Source organism: Echinops telfairi, unplaced genomic scaffold, assembly GCF_000313985.2.
Source record: "Echinops telfairi isolate 266 unplaced genomic scaffold, ASM31398v2 ScPeMD7_7424;HRSCAF=8462, whole genome shotgun sequence".
NCBI lineage: Eukaryota > Metazoa > Chordata > Mammalia > Afrosoricida > Tenrecidae > Echinops > Echinops telfairi.
The window spans coordinates 23,333,312-23,341,248 of NW_022111324.1; the positions used below are offsets into that span (position 1 = coordinate 23,333,312).

The following is a 7,937-nucleotide window of genomic DNA, read 5'->3' on the forward strand; positions in this document are numbered from 1 at the left end:
ACCGTGGGATTCCCAGCACCCTCTCTGAGTGCGTCCTCTCTGGGAGCTGTTTCTTGGAGAAGCATGTTGCATGATGGGGCAGAAGGAACGCATTCAGGAGCTACTGCCATTACCGGCAGCTGAAAAAGGAGTAAGGCCCTGTCTCCCTCGGTTTGCCTACGTGGTCAGGAAGAGATCATCACACTCCTGCCTACTCTAGCTTGGCGACATTCATCCCTTCCCCACGGTAGCAGAGAAGAAGAAATAGAATAGGAGTTGAGAAGGACCGTGCCCTCACAGGATCCAGGGAAGAAAGCTCTCTGTAGGAGAGGGGTGAGGGCCCACACTTTGCTCAGAGGCTAAGATTTCTCAGCATCTGGAGATGGACTGTGTCCAGGGAACTGTCCCCAGGAGCGCTCGCTTGAGTGTCGTGTTTTCCCCTGAGCCGCACTGTCAGTGAGGACCGTCTCAGCCCCGCTCGTTTCCACGTGTACTTGTATAGCGATCACATCCTAAATGTTTGGAATCACCTGGGCCCCTCGCAAAAAGAAAACCCCCTATAAGACCCGGCTGAGATGTTGCTCAGGGGATTTCACCAAAGCATGGCAGATCCCCAAGATCTGGACTCTGTCTGGATTCTCACAGCAAGATAGAAGAAAAGCCACCCCGGAACTTCTGGCTCCTCTTCCTTCTTGCTGGAAAGAAGCACGAACTGGCTCCATCCGGAGCAGGCCCCTGCTGATTAGGTGTCGTGATTACCTCTGGATTTGGAGGAGACACTTCCTTCTTATGCCAGCCATCATTGTGTATTTCATTCACCGTGCTGCACTTTATTTTAGTCTTGGTAAAACCTTTGGTCCCTGTTGGAAGGAGTGCAAGATGAGGAGAGTGAAGGTCCTCTGGGGAGAGGACCCAGCTATCTTCAGGAAAAGCAGGATGGCTGGGGGGGAAGACAAGGCCGCAGAAAGAGAGTGGGCGTCGGAGCCTCGTTCGCTCCAGGCTCCCTCCTTCCCAGCGTGGCACCCTTGAGGATGTGACTAAGTCAGCCTTAGACTCTTCATCTGTGAGATGCGTACAGGTAGCGGCATAGAATGAGTGATCAAAGTACATGTCTTCCCTTATTTGTCCATTCTCCCATCACATCCTTAAGTCTGAGTCTGGGAGTGGAGTGTATGTTGATGCATGTTATGTGCAAATGATGCAAGCCAACACACGCACTCCTCCCCACGTCTCCTGTGCCTCGGTGCCGGTCAGCAGGCAGGTGTGTCGGTGCTTGGTGTGGGGAGGACATGCCTGGTAGAGGATCCCGGTGTAAGCCTGCCTCGTGTTCACGGCCAGCTCGCTCTCCTCGGGTCCAGAATCATGACAGTGTGCTGTAGGGTTGTCATCTGTCTTGTTCTCTCTTGGTGCCCATGACACATGGCGGTGGTGGCTCCACTTCAGAGCGGAAGCATCTCAGTTATTCCTCAGACCAGGTACAGTGCAGGGGGCCCAGAGCTCCCCTATGTGATGGATTGAGAGTTATGATCCATCCCTCGCTTTTAGTGAGGGCACCTCTCGAACGTTCCCTCCATTTATCTCCAAAATGCAGCTGGTACTGACTCACTCCTCCACTGCTCTTCTCCTTCCACGCTTGCCATGCCCATGTCGTTTCCCCTTCCACCTGCTGAGGAGGCAGGTTCACACCATCCCCTCCTCTCGACGTCATCACAGGTGCCGAGGTCCAGCAGCGCTTTCTCACGCTCATGCCTGTGCTTCTAACTCTCCTCTCTGCCTTTCCTCATCAAGGGCACCAGAGAATTCAGCTCTCCCATCCCTCTGCTGGGGTGAGCAATAGTCCAATAGTCCCCCAGCCAGCAGCACCAGGCTGACGTGGGCCAAGAGTGAAATAAAGTCACTGAGCCCCGGTCCCATCTCAGGGCTTCCAGAAGGAATCCAGACTTTGGTGTGCTTGCAGGTTTTGCCAAGTCTGCCTTTTATTTACCACAATCATATCCAATATATTGGCCCTCGGTGGATATTGACTTATCCCTGCCCTAATGTCTTTTCTCTTCTCCTTGAAATGAAAACCATACCCTACTGGGGCTTCTGGGAAGACTGTCCATCAATCAGCTTGAGTGACTAGTGGTAGTTTACATGGTAGCATTTTTATGTGGCTGGACAGAATTCACAGGCTGCTTGACAACTTCTCCATCAGCGCCAGCCAAAGCTGTCTCAGAACCTGGTCCATCCCCAAGAGCCAGTGATCCTCGCCGAGCGGAGGCACTGGCCTCTCGTTGAATTCTCAAAGACGGCTATTTTGACCACCATGCCCCTCTCCTGCAGAGGCCTGCACAGACGTGACCCACCTGCCACCATGTATGTTTTCTATAAGCATATATGTTGTTTAAGCCGTGGCTAAAGAGAAACTGCTGTTCTGTATAACTGAACACGTCCAGTTAAAAGGGTTCTTTATAATGTAAACCTAACTTACTTGGTTTGGGAGCTTTGACTAGCTTTTAAAGGGGGAAGGGATATGTCAGGGGTGAAGAAAATAAATGGGAAGATGCCTATTGTGTAACCTTTCCGTTTCCCTGGCCCACTTTTACATTATAAAGCACTTATAGGAACACTGTGGCCTCCCTTCAGCTCTGCCCCTCCAGTGAGGTGAGCAGAGGTTGGGAACTGCTCCCCTTCATCCCATCACCCTCCCAACCCCCCACCCTCACCCCACCCCCACTCTCTCTCTGGGCCATCTGGAGACACAGAGTGTTCATCAACTATGAACACCCCGAATGTGCCTTTTCTTCTCCGGGGTTTTAAGCAAAGCCTGGTGATTGACAGGGCCTTGAAGCCTTGCTCTTTGACCGTCCTTCCTAAGGGGGAGCTTGTGTTTGAGCATTATTTTTCACCAAAGGGCCAGAAATTGCGTTCTCGGGTTCCCTCACCCCCTATTGCCATCGCTTCTGCTGCTGGGCCCCTCAGTGGGCAGGCAGAGATGGCTACAGCCTTGGCATTTCTGGGCATGTGCACATAAGGCACGTTTTCTCTTTTCAGGGCACCCCCTGGGGTCAGTTGTCTTGGAGGGAAGCCATGTGATCGCTGTGCCAGGTTGCATTCCGATCCTATTGGATCGTGCACAGCGAAGGGGATGCTGTCTCTGTCCTCACGTTGTGTGTCTCCAATGCGTACAGCAGGCGGGCCAGGATGGGGGCTCAGGGAGGAAATGATGCAGGAGTGGGCACAAATGCACCTGGTGCTGCACTTGCACCCCAAGCCGGGACCCCATCTCTCTCTGGGTTATGTAGCTAGCTTACGTTACCTGGGCAGGTGAGCTTTTCTGGATTGGATCCTAAATGGTAAACTCATAGCATATAATTGGTTGTCGGCCCAAAGAATGTAATAGAAAAAGAATGAGCAATTTGCCTCCCACCCTCCCCACTCTGGGACTTCCTGTGGCGGGGGCCTCAGCCCGTGTCACGCAGGCTCTCTGGCAGCTGAGGGCAAAGCTTGCCGTTGCCTTTGCCATCGTAGCAGGGCACGAGGTAAGGTCAGGACTCCCTGGCACGCCGGGGATCTGGACCACAGCTGTACTTGTCCTGTCATTATCAGCCCTGAGCCAGAGGGAGAAATGTGAGTCAGTCTGCCGCTTGATGCCAAAAGCAACCAGCGTTCCCACGTGAGTTCTCAGGATGTTCTTTTCATTGACGAGTGTCACTTCTCCGACACTTGACACCCTGCCCTAGACTTTCAGATGGATAAGGTTGGCGGAATGCGGTCAGCATCAGTCTCAGCAGCCAAGCTGGCTCTAAATTCATTGAATGAAATACACAGGTGCAGACAAGTTCAGGTTTGGAAAGGCCCTGGGAGGCTACCATATGTGCTGCTCTGCTTGAGGTTTTGTGTTTGTGAAGGCGGGCCCGTGAGGAGTCAGAAGAGAGATGCTGGTCCTCGCTCATAGTCGTCACAGAACAGACTGTCTACCCTCCGCCCGGCAGCTCCTTGTTCCCCGTCTTCATTGCCTGCCAGTCCCCCTTAAGCTTTGCCTCCGGAGCCTTTCTTGATAGCCCTATTCTGGAAGAACAGATGGGGAGTCTTCCAAAGGAAACTGGGACTACACATTCATCTTATAGCGAGGAAAGATTAAAAAAAATAGTGGACAAAGTCCTACTTCATGCACAGAAGACCCATTTACCACGCGGAGACAGGCCAGCCAGCTCCACCGTTCTTCGGAAAAGAATGAAGGATGAAAACTAAATTTAGCCGTCAGGTAGCCCATTAGCTGTGGATTTAGGGCAGTGGCTGAGAAGGAATTGGAAATTTCCAGCAGCAAAATGATCAAGGATGTTGTTCCTGGAGACACCAGCTTTGTTGGACCGTCACTTGGAGAGTGGCTTCATCTGACTTTGTGCCCAGGAGAGACTGAGGGAGGCTGACGGCCACAGACTTGGGATGCCCACCCTGATAGTGGTACCTTGAAAATGGGTTTGGGGGAAAGAGGGGCAGAGTGAAAGGCATGGTGGAGGGAGAGACTGAAAGAAAGACGAGGTCCTAGTCTACCTGATCTTGCCAAGAAGCATGTTTTGGTTTGGGTTTAGGTGGGTACTGGGAAACCCACGCCTGTCCTCTGTTACACGTGACACTGGTGTTCAGCACCCCTCTCTTGTCGAAGGTGCTCTTAATGTACTTTCTCTGCTGGAGCAATGGGTGTGGACATGCAAGCACCTCTCTTTATCAGCAGCACAGCTTTGGAAGAAGGTCGGTGAGAAACTGGACTTAGTGAGCAGAGCCATATTCACCACGGAGCAACCAGAACTGGATAGGAAACGTGCCCTCCACGGGAGCAGAGAGATCCCGGCCAAGGAGAGATCCCAGCCCTCCATGTAGAAATCTCCACAAATGGGTTTGAAATTTCAGATGCTAAAGGGGATTAAACTCAAGATTAGCAAGTCTCCTGACGTGAATCAGTGATTGTCACCCCACATCATATGACCCACGAACCAGCTGCTTATTCCACAGTGAAAGGACAGTCTCCCACTAGGAGTTTGTCTTCAGTGGGGAAGGAAGTTAGCTGGACTTCAGCCAGTATCAGGGGTTTCTTAGATCATATACAAGAGGTCTCTGGATAGCTTTAGAATGTGACCATAAAGAAGAGAGACAAATCCAGTCACTGTCCACCAGATCAAATAACAAACCGCCAGGAGCCAGTAGATGCTTACACGTCTCCTGCTTTTCTCAGTTCTGGGGCCCAATGCCTGCCAGCTGGATTCTAGAGCTTTGTCTTGCAATAGAGAGAGAGTGCAAAAGCTCTGTCCCAGGTACAGAAGCTTGTAGGGGCCGTGTGCAAGAAGGAAAGGCCGATACACACCGTGCAGCATGTAGCTGGTGCTCGGCACAGGGTAAGAAAGAAGGCAGGCTAACAGGATTTATGTCGACTGGATGGCCTAAAGAAATACAGATGTAAAATCAACCAGGAAGGGTTGGCACCAGCTAAGCAGAGACAAGGGCAAAGTGCAGAATTTGAGATTCTTCGCCCAAACGGATGAGCTTGATCATACCTTATCGACAGCTCCTGGAGAGGGTGCTTGCTCCAGAGACGAGCGTCACACACATGAGGAGAATGGCCTCCTCATTTCCCCAGACCTTTAGGATGTGTAAAGTGTTTCCGCCGCTTGATTTCTGTTTCCACTTCCATCCTGTTTCAACGTAGAGAAATGGGTTTCCAGAGGCTTTATGACTGTTCCACACTCGCAGCCGAGAGCAGAGCCAGTTCTGGAACAACCTGGGTGTGTGAATTGGCAAGTTCAGTACCTTTCCATTGCACTGAGCTGGCTCCTCCCTCTGATGTTCTAGTCCGTGCTAATACAAGATATCTGTAAACTCAGAGCGGTGACTTGATACCAAGGATCTCTCCTTGGCTCCAGAGCCTGGAGACACACAAGACAAGTGGGCCAGATGGCGAAAGGCACCCCTGACCTTCTCTGTCACACACTTCTTACACAGTTTCCCCCTCTGGTTAAAACCCGTCTGTGGTTCCCATTTGAAAGGGCATTGGATCTGGTAGATAGGATCACAGATTTCAGTCTGGCAACGTAGGTTTGAATCCAAGCACCAATAATTATTTAATACCATCTCTTCTCTGAACCTCTGCTTGCTTATCTGTATAGGTAAAGATAACCTATAGTTTAGTCTGTGAGAATCAAATTAGGTGAAATTGGTTTTGTGCCAAATATAACACCAGGAAGTTCCCTTGGTGGATCAAATAATTTGCACTCCACTGCTACCCTAAAGGTTGGTGGTTCAGACCCACCCAGCAGTGCCATGGGAGAGATGCCTGACAGTATGCTTCGTCAAGATGACAGCCAAGACAACCCTGTGGGACAGCGCTGCTCGGTAACAAGTGGACATGCCATGGTCAAGAGCAACTCTGTGACATGCATTTGGTTGTTTTTGTTCGATTGTTTTAGTAGCACAAGCACTTAGGTCTCTACGAAACGGCGGTTATTATTTCTGAGTCCAGCCCCTGGAGAAGGACATCAGGATGGGCAAAGAGAGAGGCAGCACTGAAAGAGGAAGACCCCCAACAAGATGGATTGATACAGTGGACGCAAGACGAGGCTCAAGCAGAGGAACAACTGAGTAGATGGTGCCAGACGGGCCCTGTTTTACTCTGTTGCTCAAAGCGTAGCTGTGGATTGGAACAGACTCGACGGCCCCGACAAGATGAAATGCCAAGCAACGGTCCAGATATTTCAGAAAAGGATTCAAGTCTTCTCGGAGTGTGATCTCTCCTTACCTTCCTATCAAGCCCGGGCTGCTGACCCGCTCTCTAATGCAAAAGATTGCGAGTCCTGCGTGCCCTGGGCTCTGATGGGAAGGACACGGGACGTGATGTGGAAGGGCCCTTCAGCTCGCCTTCCCTGCATTGTTCCCGTGGATGGAGAGTCGGTTCACAGCAGAAATGGATGAGAGAGCATGTCCTCTGGGGAAAGGGTCCCGGGAGCTGAAGAGCGAGATCGCGGTGAATGCAGAGTGATCACACGTGAAGGGGCTAGAGGGCACCTTGACCGTTGAAATGGAAAATTCTCTACCCCGTTTCCCAATGAGACATGAAAATCACACTTTTTCTGAAGAGCAGCCAAGAGGTTACCCAATAATAAGATGTAAATGGCAAAGAGGTGGCTCAGTTGGGTTCCAATTTCAGATGACAGTTTATTGTATACTTCTTATGTGGCATTATCCTCTTAACATGAGAGCCCAATTCCGAAACCTGGCAAAAGTTTCACTAATTGGCTAGGCAAGTGGGTCCAAAGGTCAGAATTTTCAGAGAGTAGTCGAAATTTTCATTCAACAATTAGCAGCAAAGTATCTAATCGAGTGCTTATATTGAAAGGATTTATGAAAAAACATGGATTATTTCACAAACAACGTGCCTCAGTTGGATTCTGGAGGAGCCTGCCCTCTCGGTCTAGGAATACACTTCCCTGGCACATGGGACTTTGACAACAGCTTCAACCACTCTGGGGTTGTGACAAGTGTTCTGGCTCTTATTCCCAAAGGCTGGGGAATGATGACATGTTTTCATTCATGAAGATGACCCTGCTGAGGTGTTCTTGATTCCGTGATGGTGTTATCTGCACTGCTTTCCTTTATGTGCGGTTTGCAGATCAGTTCTGAACCCACGTTAACCAACCTGGGTTTCCAGCGTGTTTTCCTGTAGCCGCTCCAAGTGACGGGCATTCAGAGGCCCTTTGGCAGGGGGCCTGTCTGAGGGATGTGCAGAGCAAGGCCTCGTGTGCTTCACGTTTGTTCTGTGCCTGCTTGCTCCCCCCGCTCAGACCTCTGGGAGTCAGAAGAGGACAAATAGCCCCCAGTACTTTGACATTCACAAAATCACCAGTGACTATCACAGTGTGCTTTCAAGGGACCCCCTTTTCCAAAACAAACGAAACACGTACACACTCCCACATGCACAATGA

At 50.8% G+C, this 7,937-nt stretch overlaps 1 protein-coding gene across 1 annotated transcript in view; it reads left to right on the forward strand.

The window, feature by feature from the left end:
* CACNA1E (calcium voltage-gated channel subunit alpha1 E) overlaps positions 1-7,937 on the forward strand; it is a 463,628-nt gene that overhangs the window by 386,700 nt on the left and 68,991 nt on the right. The gene's annotated exons all lie outside the window — the stretch shown is intronic.